General features: G+C 33.6%; 1 protein-coding gene and 1 long non-coding RNA gene across 2 annotated transcripts in view; both read right to left on the bottom strand.

The window, feature by feature from the left end:
- MACROD2 (mono-ADP ribosylhydrolase 2) overlaps positions 1-14,875 on the bottom strand; it is a 2,023,701-nt gene that overhangs the window by 1,617,721 nt on the left and 391,105 nt on the right. The gene's annotated exons all lie outside the window — the stretch shown is intronic.
- On the bottom strand, positions 3,008-4,609 carry LOC122215833. Its single transcript, XR_006200567.1, has 2 exons — positions 4,527-4,609; positions 3,008-3,296 (listed from the first exon to the last, which is right to left on the bottom strand). It is a non-coding gene; the product is annotated as an uncharacterized LOC122215833 (long non-coding RNA).

The following is a 14,875-nucleotide window of genomic DNA, read 5'->3' as shown; positions in this document are numbered from 1 at the left end:
ATAAATGCCAACTGGTAATACAAAAGGTGTAAATATTTGTAGCATGCTGCACAAGTGAAGAGCACAAGTTCTGGAACCAGCCTTCCTGGATTTAAATTGTGGCACCACTGCTTCTCCCTTACATAATTCTAGAAAGTTACTTAACCTCTCCATGCTTTGGTTTCTGCCACTCTAAAATAGGAACATAGTAGCTTCTTCACAGGGTACCATGAGGATTAAGAGAGTTAATATTTCTAAAGTGCTTAAATGAGTGCTGATCACATATGAAACATTAGGGCTAGTCATTATTACTAGTGAAAGTGCTTGGAGAGAAGCACATCTGGTGGGTTTAGGGTGCATTTGGAAAGGGAGAGTTATACTACTTATAACCCACTGAAGAACAACAGTCCACTTTATGAAAGATATGAAATTTCAAGAGCTTATTGAAAAACATTTGTTGTAGATGAAATGGAGCAAATATAGAGATGAAAAATGGCAATAATGGGAAAACCTGTGCAACTAGAATGCAGATGAACAGAAAGGAAGACACCGACCAAATTTGCCTGAGAAGACCTGACATGCTAAGGGAAAGGCAATAAAATAGTTAAGGAGAACTAATATAACCTCAATCAGAGAATAAAAAATTTTGGTACTACCCTTCTAGGTGATTCTAATGGTGAATAGATGGCTATAGCCTCTGAATCACCCAATAAGCCACAACAAATTTCCTTATGCTCCTACACAAGAATGAGTTGGGATATTTAATTACTGTCAGATATGTACTTAGAAATACAATATTATTTTATTATCTACTTCTGCAGGCCGGAGTCTGTGGACACAGACTTTTAGATAAAGGTTAATCAGAGCATGCTCTTGAGAGGAAAGGAAGCAACATTAGGCAAAGAGAAAAATTGGGCTGTGATATAATTGCAACAAAGGACTCAGCCAATCCCACAGGAGCTCTGGAGCTGGGATGGCCCTTCAATTCCCCTGACCTGAGGCAAGGACTGTTTTTGTAATCCCTGCATTGACCTATCATTTTATGTGAAGAGTAAGTATAGTGGGGGATGTAGCCTTGAGAGAGGCAGCTCCCATCAGATGAGAGCAATTGACAAACAGGGCCTGGGAATCACCATAGCCAGGACCCCTTGCAGGTGGGAAAGCGTGCCCTACTCCAGGAGGGGATCGCTACATCCGTGGTTCCTATGTTGTAGTCCCCAGAACAGCAGCAGCAGCAGCAAGGTCTGGAAACTTATTAGAAATGCAAATTCTCAGGCCCCATGCAAGAGCTACGGAACAGGAAGCTCTAGAAATGGGGTCCAGCAATCTGTGTTTCAATAAGCCTACCAGGAAATTCTGATGCATGCTAAGTTTGAGAACCACTGCCACATATAGTATGTAAAATATGAAATGTACACAAAACTATTTTATTGTAGCAACAGTTGTCATACAGCCTATACTCTGTAAATGCACATCATGAACTGATGTGCAACACTACTGGAAAATAAGAAAATTTAATCACTTAGAGCCCTGACTTTGGGTCAGTTACAGAGCTGTTGGTTAATAGACTTGAAGGTAATTACTAAGCTGTAGCAATATTTGATATGGCACTTAATATATGACACAGACCAATGGAAAAGTGAGTTAATAAAACAATAAAGCTATATTCATTGCCAAAAAAAAAAAGTCTATAAATATAAAAGAACATGCTAAGGGCAAAAAAATACGAACTGAGTAAAGCAAAATGCTAAGGGGTGTACAACTCTAGTCAAATCCAACTTGGTTGGCATTTTAACTCTCTTTTGGGCTTCAAAGACCCTCAGGTAAAAATAACAAGATGAGTTCAGAAAGGAGGGAAGGAATGACTTCAAGGCAATTTATCTTTCCTAAAGAAGTGGTCTTTGTAGCCAAGAGGGATACACAGAGCTGGAAAATGCCAAGGAAAATCTCCAAGTCTTTACTAACTCTATGTGATGGAGAGCAGTAAGACAAATGCCAAACAGTGACAGGACAAGGTGGTGAAAATATTCTTCTTCATAGATATCATCACTCCAAGTATTCAATGACACAGGAGCCATGGTGTAATCTGCAACTCATTAGAGCATTCCAGGGAACCTTCTAAGAAAATGATAAATGAAGTATCGGATGCCTCACACAAATAGTTTCAAATTTTCATAGTGTTTTCTTTGAGCCTGGAACTACCAGCCTTAGCTATTGGAATAAAAGCTGTATCTTACATTACTACATAGTTCTCTATCTTCAAAGCCCTTTCACAGACATCTATAATTTGACTCTCAGAAGTACTTTTGAGATGGTCAGTGTGGTATCCACATTCCATAAATAAAGAAATGGGCCTAAAAAGGTTAAATGACTTGTTCGAAGTCCCATAGAAGCTCATTACAGAGAGTGCTATTCATTATTAGCACTTATTATTATGCTTTATGGAATGTTTCCTAGATACCACAGATGAAGCCAGAAGTTATAGTAATATTTTATAGAATCCTCACAAAATCCTTCAAGTTAAATATTATTATTTTTCTCTCTTATAAAGAAACAAAGAGAGGTTAGGTAGTTTGCCCAACAGCATACAGCTACTAAGTGGCAGAGTCAGAGCTGAGGGAAGTCTGGCTCTAAAGCATGCATTCCTTCCACTATGCTATTTCAGCTGGTCTTGGGTGGGCCTGGGCATTGTGCTTAGGTGATTTTAATGTGCACAAGGATGGGTAAACCCTGCTGAGCTGCTACAGTAGAAAAATATGTACAATTCTGACCAGGACACAAGCTAGAGTGTAAATGTGTAAACTAAGTTAAAATAAATAAAAAGGCATAGGAAGTAAATAAGAAATGAGTTACTTCAAAAAAGAAGACTAAATAAAATATAATATGCCAAATTCCACTGTTTTGATAAACAAATATTAAGACATTAAGTATTGGTAGGTTTATCCATGAGTATCAGGAGCAAGAAATCTAAAAGCAAGGTTCACCTCAAGTTTTACAGAAATAGAATGATATTTTCAGATTCTGAAGGTCAGAACTCAACCTGATATTTTATTTGACTTATAATCTCTTAAAATTTTTCTCCATGTTGAATAAGCCCTCCCCCCCCCACCTTTTTTTTTTTGCATTTCAACAGTTTTATACAAAACCAGTGTTTTAATGATTTGGCTTCTTCAAAAGGTAGTTAAATGTTGATTTGTCATTCTCCTGGCATAATGACCAAACAGAATACTCCGTCAGCTTGTTGAACTGATATCCGTAAGTGCTGCCAAACAGGTCAGCAATTAATGTCTTTGCTGAGTAGTTGGTTTCCATGATATCTACACAAAAACAATTTTCTTTGAATTTAAAGCAAAACAGAAGACAATCCCTTCATTCACAAAAGTTAGCTTCTCATCTGAAACTCACAAGCTACTGCACTAGCAGCTCTTCTCAGACACCAAGACTTATTTCCTCCCCCAGTTGCCAATCTCCATTTCACCTAGAAAAGCTACAACCCCCTCTTTTTCGCTATTAGATTCCATATTAACACCTCCCAGCCACCAAACCTCCTAATTTTCTCCTTTGTCTACCTTTATAGCATGAGATCAAGAGCAAATGCTCCAGAAAGCTTAAAATCTTACAGCTGCACAAAATACACATGGGAAACAAAACCTTCCAAGATAAAGCATCTTTTAAGGTTTAATTTAACCTAAGCATGTTGCTTAAATATATTTCTGTCTACTGGCTACAAAATTCCACACTGTTAAAGATTTTTAAAAAGTATAGTATAATTCACATTTTTAAGTTACAATCTGGTGATGTTTTAATTCACTAAAATATATTTTAATAATAATTTTAATCTCATCTCACTTAATATTTTTGCTTCATCATCATGTTTCTGTGATTTTTTTTTATTTGAAATTGTTATTTACAGAGTTATTTATAAAAAAGTAACATTTAAAATTTTTAGAAGTAGTGTTCACTTTAATAGTGTTTTTTTTTTTTCTTTTTTTCCCCCTCTCCCTTTCTGATTTAAAATGGAGAGAACAATTTCCTCTTGGAACAACAACAAAAAAATTGAATACAGCATCCCAAGATCTGTAAATAGAGACGCTGGGGACACACAAAAAAATATTTAGATATAAAACACAGATGGAGAATTTACTTGATCTCTAATGTAAAGCTTCTAAAAAATACACTTTCCTAAACAAATATAACTATTTTAAATGCATACTTCCCAAATCAGGAAAAAAAATACCACAAAACTACATTCACACAAAAAAAGTATATACACCTAATCGGAAAGCTTGTGTTTTCTATCCATTTTCATGGCTAACCACAAGTGAATAGGGAATTGAGGATACCTATTTTTAAAAAAATAGATGATCAATTAGATTGATGACACATAGGTATATAGAGAAAAAAAAACAGAGAAAATGTGCAGAAAAGCGTAATATGAAATATTTAACATGTTTTATTTTTTAATCTCCATCTGATGATATAAATCTAATAACCAACTATCACTGCCTACTCCACAGCCCTATACTGCAAGTTCTTAAAGAAAATACCTTTCTATCAGATGTCTCAAAAGATCTTATTAGCAAGATTGAAGAATGCCTTTGTCATATCAAATATGCTCAGCTGTTTACCTCATGGTGAAGTAGTGTTAGAACCATTTAAAGATGTGTCTGACATCATTAATCTATTTGACCTCTGACCTGCAGATCTAAACTGTAACTATGGTGACCAAAGCTTGACCTTACAATGCTGAGAAACTTTAAAGCTCTGCAGTATTTTGGGTCACATTGTTAAGTTAGACAAAGGGGTAAAGAAATAATGTGACAGTTTCCTGGGAATTAAGGTCAGCAGGTCAATTGTGCTGAAGCTTTTTGTGATAAGGAAACTAGTTAATTTTTTTTTTGATCTGTTGAAGTTTTTAGAATAGTAGAAGCTGTGAAACATGCAAAGAAATCAATTCTTTAAACTCTAAGGAAGTTGGAAAAAGTACAATTAGTGTTAAACATTCAGTAATATAATATACCCTACACTGTATAGATGTAATACAATATACCCCCATTATCAAGGTCTATACAATCGCAAGTAAATAATTTCATCTGCAAACTCCTGCTCTATATCAAAATTATAAAATGATCATTGTTTTAAACACAGGGACGTTCTTGTGAACAAATGCATAGTCATTTACTTTAATATATATTAAATAAAAATTACCCACATGTACAAACAATATTATTGTCTAAGGAAAACGAATAATAAAAACAACAAGCATGTAAGTATAGAGCTAGTGTTAACACCACGTAATGGTGGCTACCCCTCCTAAATATGAGCACTCTCTGTATTTAGGTGTGCTCTCGCTGCATAATTAAAGCAGAACTTCACACAGAAACTGTGAACCTCTGTTTTCAAGAGCTTCTAATTACACCAATAATAAGCTAGATTAACCTTTTCCACAAAAAGTCACGTTCTGAGGCACTGCTCCATGGATATTTATCCTTAAGCCGTGGTTATTTTTATGCTAATCATTGGAAACCAATTATTTTTTTTTACTACATATATATGTACATATGTGTGTGTGTGTGTGTGTGTGTGTGTAGTGTGTGTGTGTGTGTGTGTAGTGTGTCTGCAGAAAAATAGTAAGCAAGGGAATTTTCCATATAAGCAAAGCAAATTTAAATGGCCCCCAACCAACACAATTTTAAAACATACACCCTACACAAATTCTATATACAATTTACATTTGCCATTATTTTATAACTAATAAAATCTATTTTTCTCTAAAGAATCTGGAAGACGGTGTCATAATTCAAATGTATTTCAGCTCATATTTTAATGTGAGAGAAATTACACACACATACACACACTCACAAATGTTACCAGATATATAAACACCTGGAAAAGAAAGCACACTATATATTTCTTTTATGTTTTTCATTTGAAAGTTTGGAGTCTCAGAAAGCAGAACTGCTGAAAGACTAGATACCACTTGGTGCTTTATTTTCTCATCCGTCACCTACATATCTGTTCAAAAGAATATACCAGCAATTTTTCTCCCATATGTCCCTTAGAGACTTTAGGAGTCTTTAGAAGGTTCGAAGGAGCCTTTGGAAAGGCAAAAGATTTGAACACTTAAAAAAGAAAATACAAGTGTGGGTCGCTATAAATGAATTTTGACAGTATGCCCCAGGGAAGAGAATGCTTCTAAACAAACCACACTGGCACATAGTTATAAAGCCATGGTAGAATCAGGCATGGGCAGTAAAGAATATACAACAAACAAAACCAATGAAATCTTTTGATCACATTCTTCTGTTGAGATATGGACTAGATGAAAATAAATCCTAGGCTGAAAACTTTTTAAAGCATCAGTGGATAATAATGTGAAGAAATACCTCATGGAACCTTCCAAAAACAGGAATCTATTATCAGCAGACTGGAAGTCTAATGTAAATAAGAAATAAAGGTACAGGGGAGAGAAGGGGGGCACTGGGAGGTGGGAGTAATGTTGGGAGGGACTAAACCAGAAAAACAAATGACTTAATACATTTCCCTTCTCTAATACATCACAGTTTAAAATCCGATCAGCTTTAACCAAGAATGGCTAAAAGTCTGCTACTAAAAAAGACACAAGACCAAAGGGCTTTTAGATAGACATGTATACAGACACCAAATATCCTAAGCACATTTCATTTTCATGTTACTGTCACTGTTTCTGTTACTTGTCTCAAAATATACTTAGTGATAATGTATCATTTTTTTAAAATACACTCACTACTGGATATAATTTGCTAATATTTTATTTAGAATATCAGTATTAATGTTAAGACTGGCCAATAATTTTCACTTATACATGTGCTAACTTTGGTTTCATTTCAGTTTCTGCTAACTTTGAAAAGCTGGCATATATTTAATTTAGTTACTAGTAGCAGAAACAAAATGTATCAAACCAGTAAATTGAGAAGAAACATTGGGGAAACAGAAAAACTAGGAAGAAGATGTGGAGTGTTTGCATTATTGAAATCCTAAATGTGGGGCACCTGGGTGGCTCAGTCCATGGGGCATCAGACTTCAGCTGAGGTCATGATCTCACAATTCAAGAGTTAGAGCCCCATGTCAGGCTCTGTGCTGACAGCTGAGAGCTTGGAGTCTGCTTTGGATTCTGTGTCTCCCTCCCTCTTTCTCTGATCCTCCCCCACTAGTGCTCTGTCTTGCTCTCATTCAAAAATGAGTGAACATTAAAAAAATAAAAAAGTAAATTTAAAAAAAAAAACAAACAAAAATCCTAAATGTGAGTGCAAGAATATGATTGGAATCCTACCTCCTAGAGTTGAAGATTCCACTCGGACCCATCTATCTGGTACATGCCAAACATTTCTGATTGTTTCTGTTTCCATACATAGGTATTAAAATAATGCAGAAAGACTCATGCAAATGAACTGCATAATTAACAGAGGTTAGAACCTTTTTGTGGGAAGTTCAGTGGAGGAAATTGGGACATAGGATGGGGCCATAACGAGGGTGCCCTTGTAAATAAAGGGAATTTATTGAACTTTCAAATTCTAGAATGTGAGAACTGTATGCTTGTTTTCACTTCTACTGTCATGAATAATCATTATAAATCAACCCAAGGGGGTTAAGATAGATAGAAAAGAAACATGAACAACTGCTTCTTCAAGTTCCTCTATGGTTATTAGTCTACTTAGGTTTCTAAATCTCTTGAATCAAATTTTGTAATTATCTTTTCTTAGAAAATAATATATTTCATTCAGATTCTGAATGGCACGGGTATAGCATTTTCTTATCATTTTCTTAATCTCTATAACTATATTCATTTTCTCTTTCTCATCCTTAATTTGTGTTTTGTTTTTGTTTCAAAATCTGATTTGCTAATGTCTGTAAATTTTTTTCTGCTTTAACTCTTATCTAGTTCCCTTCTCTTACTTTCTTCATGCTTGCACTGTTCTATTTCCTGTTCATTTTTTCTATCCTTGCTTAGTAATAAATGCATTTGAGAATATATGTTTTCTTCTGCTTACTGCTTTGGCTATGCAACATACATTTTGGTATGTAATTATCCACATTTTGCTTACTCTAAATAGTTAGATAGTCTGAACTGAAATATAAAGAATGAGAAGAATTTAACTAGATGAAGAAAAAAAGAAGAGTAATACTGGAAGAGGGAACTTACGTGCAAAAGGCTTATACTGTAAGGGAGACTGGCAAAGGCCTCTTAAAAATATATAATAATCATGGGGTGCTTGGGTGGCTCAGTTGGTGAAGCATGTGACTCTTGATCTTGTGGCTGTGCGTTCAGGCCCCAGGCTGGTTGTTGAGATTACTTCAGAATTAAAACACACACACACACATACACCCCACAGATATACCATGAAGATTCTAAAAGCTTCTTTATTTGGTTATTTTATTACTTGACTTGATTTCTGATAATCTCAATATAGTAACTGCTCAGTAATCAAATATGTAAAATAAAGTCACAGAAATCCTAAATGTGAGTGTAAGAATATGATGCTCTCAAACACTTGATTTCTGATAATCTCAATATAGTAACTGCTCAGCAATCAAATATGTAAAATAAAGTCAATAATTAGAAAAGAACGAACTTTTTTTCTTATTTTATTACTAAGAATATAAAAAGCATGTATTCAGATAAATGCGGATGAAATATGATCAAAGTTATTATTTTTAAAGCTTACAAAAAGCTGGATTCACCCAAACATATTCCATATTCAATATAAAGAAGTTTATTATAAATTTCTCAAAGTTACAAAATATGAGGGCAGAAGTTGTAGTTAATATAAGACATGAAAGGGAAATATTTCTTATTAGACATAATTAAATATTTTTATATTTAAAAACAGTACCCTAAAAAAATCTTTCACACTTAGCAATTCCCCCACTGAGTTCAATATGTATATAAATGAATTCAGCATGATTAACAATCTAATAATTGTTTAATTTTTAGGATCTTCATTTATACACTTACACTATAATGTTTTAACATACTACCACATAGACTGCATTCCTCTACAGAAAATGCTATTGTTTACCTGATAAAGCCCAGGGAGATTCTTCAGCAGTTTCTTATAAAAAAGAAACTGGTTTTTAAGTCTCCCTTGAAAGGAAATTAAATAGAAAATCCTGCATTTAAATGACACTGAGGTACTGACACCAATGGATTGAGGCCAGGAAATTCAAAGTTAAAGTTAAAGCTGGTACTCTGTCCTTAAAACAGGCTATTGTCCTATCCCCACCCCAGCCTTGTAAATTTAATTAAACCTAAATTCTGAGCAGTTGATATAAGTGGCTCAGAAAACTATAGGAATTTTCATCCTTTAGGTGGTCTTTTGTGCTCTACTTCCTCTCACTGAGACATAAACTCTATGTACATTTTCTCTTCTCTTAAAAAAAAAAAATCAGGTTAAAAAAACCCACTTTGTTTCAAGTATTCACTGTCTTCACAAACCCAAGGAAATAACTTTACCTTTAAAGTCCTTTCAGTCTCACTACATCTAGCCTGAAGTTTCATCAAAAGGTACACTTTTGATTATTTACCATAGTGTTTTTTTATACACCTCGACATGGAAATGCTTTTTTAAGGTGACTTTGCTTCTAATAATTAAGTTAGACTATATAACATGAAAATTCAATTACAACTTACACATTGATACTTTCCCTCAAATCATCCTTAACCACATTAGTTTTGAAGTACTGAATAAGAATCTAATATTAAAGTTTAAAGTGACATTTTCAAAATGGCTGAGAAAAGTTAATTTCTATTTATAATTACAGTCTTGAAAATTCTATGGTAATTATTTCACATTGAAAAAATTCAACCAGGGGCACCTGGGTGGCTCAGTCAGTTGAGCATCCAACTTCGGCTCAGGTCATGATCTCATGGCTCTTGAGTTCAATCCTCCCGTAGGGCTCTGTGCTGATAGCTCAGAGCCTGGAGCCTGTGTCTGATACTGTGTCTCCCTCTTCCTTTGCCCCTCCCCACTCACACTCTGTCTCATTCTCAAAAATAAACAAACATTAAAAAAAAAAAACTAAATCAATAAAACAACTAGTTTTAACTTCACAAGAGTTTGTATTTCATTCTGTTCAGTATCTTAGCTTTGCCAACAATTCAAATTGATTTTCAATAGCCAAAAGAAGTTTTTTTAAGTTGTACAACAATTACTTCTGAAATGATCTTTCACTTTATTCAATATGAACATATGTGGGGAAAAAATGGAGTGTATTTCTGCAATAAGTATTTATCAACTGTATTTTAGATACCTTTTTAAATGAAGATGTGGATTTGGTAAAGCACAAAGATGACATGAAATGTCTATGTTCTAAATGTGTGTGTGTGTGTGTGTATGTATGTATGTATATATATGTATATATATATATATATATATATATATATATATATAATTAGGGGGGGAAAGGTAAGTGAGAAATAGGACCTTATCTGCACATGTCATTATTTATTGTATTCAAGGAACAGTACATATCATGTCATGTGATAACTAAGGCCTGAAGGTAACTGCAAATGATATCAGTGAACATAGCAAGTCAGAAGCTCCACAAGTCCATGCCTCAAGAGAAAGAATCATCAAGAAATCAAGCAAAACTGTCACAATCGACTTTGTCAGAATTCTGGGAAATAGTGCGAGGTTTATACAAACCAAGTCAGCACTAAATCAAAACAAAAGAAACATTAAAATGCCAGAAAAGATTTGTACTATTTGTCCTTGTCCTTGTCCCAACTTCCTCCTTGTTCAAAGTGGTCTTAAAGATGGTGGCTAGCTTCCCTCATGTACAACCTGGTCCTTGGTTCCAGGAGAAACACAGAAAGCCTTACTTGCAAAGAGTTCTATTTATCTATTCTAACCTTCAAGGTATAGCTGGAGAAACAACACATGGCATCTGACTTTGTTCTGCCTAACTGGGAACTCACTTAGGGGGGGGAAAATGGCAAGAATTCCTTGAAAATATTGTAAGGTAAACAACCCACAACTACCTGAAACAAAGGATTATACTTGAGACATACAATTCAGCAACCAAAGATAGGGAGAAAAGGCTGGGGAGACAGCCTTTTTGGAAAATAGGGCATGTAGATCAGTCATATATACTGGAGATTTTGAAAAGCCATGCACATGCCCAGAAAAGACCTAAAAATAAACAGATGTTTTTACCTCTTACTGATCTGTGTGCTCAGTTCAAGCAAGAAGTTGAGACTAATCCAGACATGAGAAATGTCTGGCAGTATTGAAGGAGAGCCCTAGCAAAAACCAATTTGTATATACTAGAAAAGATTTGAGGGGCATCTTTTCCTATTTTTTCTTTCTCCTTTTTTTTCTGTTTTTTCCTTGTTCTCTCTCATTTTATTTTTTTTAATTTTTTTCTGCTGCCTGATATTTAGGTTAATCTCTGGCAAGACACTAGCTGAACAGAAGCTAAAAGAATATAGACCTCAGAGATCACATGTGACAAAAAATACAGACTTCACAAAATTAAATCTAAAAGTCACAAAACAAGTAGTTACACCTAGCAATAAAGATAAATCCAAGGAAAGAGTAAGAATCAGGTTTCTAGAGTTACCACATTATAATATTATAATTTCCAGTTTTCAACTAAAAGCCTATAAATGAGGCATGTGAAAAAAAAAATGAAGAACAAGAAGAACAAGAGGAGGAAGAAGAGGAGGAAGAGGAAGAAGAGGAAGAAGAAACAACAACTATGATCTACTAACAGAGGCAGTTAACAGAAACTGTTCCTGAGAAAGCACAGACATTGGACTTCATAGACAAAGACTTTAAATCACCTGTCTGAATAAATCAAAGGACTAAAAAAATACAGGAGTATAATATATAAACAAATGGAGAATATCAAAAAAGAGACAGAAATTATAAAAAGAAACCAAACAGAAATTCTGGAAATGAGAAGTACAATAACTAAAATGAAAAAAAAAAAAATTCACTAGAGGCTTTCAAATGCAAATTTAAGTAAGCAGAAGAAAGAATCAGTGAATGTGAAGATAAATGAACAAAGCCTAAGAGAACATTGGATACAATCAAACATACCAACATATGCATAATGGAAACCTTAGGTGATGAGGAGAGAAAGAGAGAGTAAAAAGAATATCTGTAGAGATAGTGGCTAAAAATTTCCCAAGTTTGGTAAAATGCATGTACCTACACATTCAAAAGCCTCAATAAATTCCAAGAGGATAAATGCAAGGAGATCCACACAGAGACTACATGATAATCAAATTGTCAAAAACCAAGGGCAACAAAAGAATCTAGAAACTGGCAAAGGAGAAGCAACTAATCACTCAAACAAAGGATCTTCAATAAGATTAACAGCTGATTTCTCATCAGAAATCATGGAAGTCACAAGGGGAAAAAATGAAATATTTTAAAGTGCTGAAAGAACTGCCAATCAAGAATCCTGTATCTGGCAAATTATCCTTCACAACTGAGGTTTAAAAGAGTGTGTGTGTATATATTCTATCTTTACATATGTGTACATATGTACATATGTGTACATATAGATGTGTACATAAAGATAGAATATATATATGTGTGTGTGTGTATACACACACACACAACTATTCTGTAGTCATATATATATATATGTGACTATTAAGACAGTCTCAGAAAAACAAAAGCTGAGAGTTCATCATTAGAAGAACTGCCCTATAAGAAATGTTAAAGGGAGTCCTTTAGGGCTGAAAGGAAGGATATTAGACAGCAACTTGAAACAATATGAAGAAATAAAGAGCTCTGGTAAAGGTAACTACATAACAAATAAAAAAAGCAAGTATTGTTATATTTTTGGTTTGTAACTCCTCTTTTATTTACAACAGCATTTAAAAGACAAATACATAAAACAATAATTAAGATCTATGTTAGTATTAATGGGCACACAATGCAAAAAGATGTAGTCTGTAATGACAATAACAACGTAAAAGGGATAGCTGTTCAGGAGCAGTTTTTATATGCTATCTATCCTAAATTGATATCAATTCAAACAAGGTTCTTATAAATATAGGATTTTAATTTTAATCCCCATGGCAACCACTTAAAAAAATCTTAAAATTATACACAAAAGGAAATGAGAAGAGAATAAAAATAGCACATTACAAAAAACTAAGTAGAAAAGAAGGCATAATAGAAGACATGAGAAACAAAAAAGCTATTAGACATACAGAAAACAAGTAGAAAAATAGCAAAGGAAAGCCCTTCCCTATCAGTAGTTACCAAAAATATAAATGATTCACTCACCAATTAAAGGTCAGAGTGTGGTAGGATAGATTTAAAAACAAACAAAACAAAATAAAACAAAAAAACAAAACAAAAAAACTCCCAAAATGACATAATGCAACCATATTATGTATTTACCTTAGATCCAAAGATACAAATAGGTTAAAAATTAAAATACTAGAAAAAGACATCCCATGTAATTAGCATCCAAAAGAAAGCTTAAATGGTTATACTAATATCAGACACAACATACTAAGTCAAAAATTGTAACAAGCCACAAAGAAGAACAATAGATAACCAGATGATGAATAAAAAAGGTTAATAAATCAAGAAGAAATAAAAATAATAAATATATATTCACCTAACAATAGAGACCAAAAATATACAAAGGAAACAATGACAGAATTGAAAGAACTAAACAGTAACAGTTGGAGATTTCAATATCCCACTTTCAACAATAAAAAGAACAACCAGACTTAAGGCCAACAAGGAAATAACAGGTTTTGAACAAGATTATACTCAAACTGGACCTCCAGATATATATAGAACATTCCACCATCAATAGCAGAATAACATTCTTCTCAAGTGCACATGAAACACCTCTGAAATATACCATGTTAGGCCCAAAACAAGTCTCAATAATTTATAAAGATTGAAATATACAAAGTATCTTCTCCAAACACAATGGAATGAAGCTAAAAATCAGTAACAAAAGAAAGCTGGAAAATTTACAAATACATAAAGATTAAACAACATAATCTTAACCAACGACTAGATAAAAAAGAAATCACAACAGAAACATAGAAAACATTTTGAGATAAATGAAAATAAAAAAAACATACTAAAAAATTTTGGAAACAGTACTCAGAGGGAAATTTACACTGAAAATATATTAAAAAAATAAACTTCAAGTCAGTAACTAATTTTATATCTTAAGGAAGTATAAAAACAATAGCAAAGCAAAACCACGGCAAGGAGAATGAGGTAAATAATAAAGATCATTGCTTAGATAAATGAAATAGAGAATAGAAAGAGTCAATAAAATCAGAATTTAGAAAACATCAACAAAAATTATAAACTTTAGTTAAACTGAAAAAAAAAAATACTAATAAATGAATAAAATCAGAAATGAAAGTGGGGACATCATTACCAAACCTAGAGAAATAAAAATAATTATAAAAGGATACTATGAATAACTGTGTACCAACAAATTGGTTAACCTAGACGAAATGGACAAATTTCTATAAATTCATAAACTACCAAAACTGACTATAGAAGAAATAGAAAGTCTCAATAGACCTATGACAAGAGATTGAATCAGTAATGAAAAACCTCCCAACAAAGAAAAGTCCAGGATCATTTGGCCTCACTGGTGAATTCTACCAAACATTTAAAGAACAATTAACACCAATACTTAACCTCTTTCAAGAAATAGAAGAGGAGTGAAGTGACCTCCTTCTGTAAGGCTGGGATTACTCCAAACCTAAGCCAGACAATGACACTATTATGATTATAGATGCAAAAAAAGTTCAGTAAAATACTAGCAAACCACACCAATAGCACATTAAGAGGATTATACACCATGACCAAATGGGATTATCCCAAGAATGTGCAGATGGTTCAACTTAAGA

This window comes from Panthera leo, chromosome A3 (assembly GCF_018350215.1).
Source record: "Panthera leo isolate Ple1 chromosome A3, P.leo_Ple1_pat1.1, whole genome shotgun sequence".
NCBI classification, from domain to species: Eukaryota; Metazoa; Chordata; class Mammalia; order Carnivora; family Felidae; genus Panthera; species Panthera leo.
Note: the sequence above shows the minus strand (reverse complement) of the source record. Positions and strands in the feature narration are given on the sequence as shown.